Raw genomic sequence first — 1,170 nt, 5'->3', positions numbered from 1 at the left:
TGTCGTTGACCAGCCACAGTATCCACTAGCCCAGGCGGGGGAGGGGTGGCCGGTTCCCACCCACCCCCACCCCCTGGGCTCACAAGCTCTTCCTCTGCCTTGCCCACTCCCTGAGCCCCTCCCTGCCATTATCCAGCACCTCTGGGGCCTCTGCTGACATTCTCTCCCGTGGTCCTCCCCAGAACTTTAGCAGGTGGGGTCGAGCGACATTTTACAGATGAGGAAACTGAGGCACGGCTAGTAGGTCACACAGTTAGTGGGTGTCGGGGCCCCGGTTTGAAGCCAGGCAGCCGGGGCACCCGGCCCTGTGCCAGGATCCTGGGGTGGTGGGCTGGCCCCGGGTACAGGCTGGAGGAGCAGGGCACCCGGTGGGATCAGCCCGAAGGAGCCCTGCCACGTTAGCTGGGTGGGCACTGGCAGCGGCCGTGGCTGTCGGCCTCAGGCCGGTCGCCCCCTGAGCCTGGGCAGAGGCTGGCACTGCGGGCATCACTCCGGTGGCTTGACAGAACTGACAGGCCTTCGGGCACCTCCGCGGGGCCAGGGGCCAGGCTCTCCCCATTTCCCGCTGGAGCGCGGGGAGGGCAGGGCTGTGCGCGCACACGCAGGTCGCGTGTGAGTTCGCCGGTGTGAGGTGAAGGAGTGGCAGCCGGTCTAGACTCCTAGAGGTGAAGGGTGGGGATGCCCCTTGGGGGATCGGGGAGGGCCCTCTGCAGGGCCCCCCCCCGAGAACACGATGGGTGGGTGGCTGGCAGAGGCAGGACCCTCCAGCCCCCCTAGGACGGCACACCCCTTCCTCCCGCCAACTGCAGCACCTGCTGGGACCCAGCTGGCCCCCTGCGCCACCTGGAGACGGGAGGGGCTGGGGAGACCCGCAGCTGAAACACCAGCTGTTGGCAGCGCCGGCCGGCCCCAGCCCCTCCTGGGACCCACCGGCTGGAGCCCCGGCCCTCCACCCCCGGCCACCCCACCCCACCCCACCACGCGGCTCCCGGGCTCTTCATCCTTCTCCCCACTTCCCAGAATCCGCGCTCTGACTCCTCCTTGGAGAGAGTGGGATGATGTCACTTCCTGAGGGGGGAGGAGTAGGCACGACCCCGACAGGCTAGCCCGCCCGCCCGCCGGGCCGCCAGCTCGCGGGGAACAGCCTGGCAGCGGCTGAAGTGGCTGCAC

Source organism: Herpailurus yagouaroundi, unplaced genomic scaffold, assembly GCF_014898765.1.
Source record: "Herpailurus yagouaroundi ecotype Mexico unplaced genomic scaffold, PumYag 187, whole genome shotgun sequence".
NCBI classification, from domain to species: Eukaryota; Metazoa; Chordata; class Mammalia; order Carnivora; family Felidae; genus Herpailurus; species Herpailurus yagouaroundi.
The sequence above is the reverse complement of the archived record's forward strand: the minus strand, read 5'-3'. Positions refer to the sequence as shown.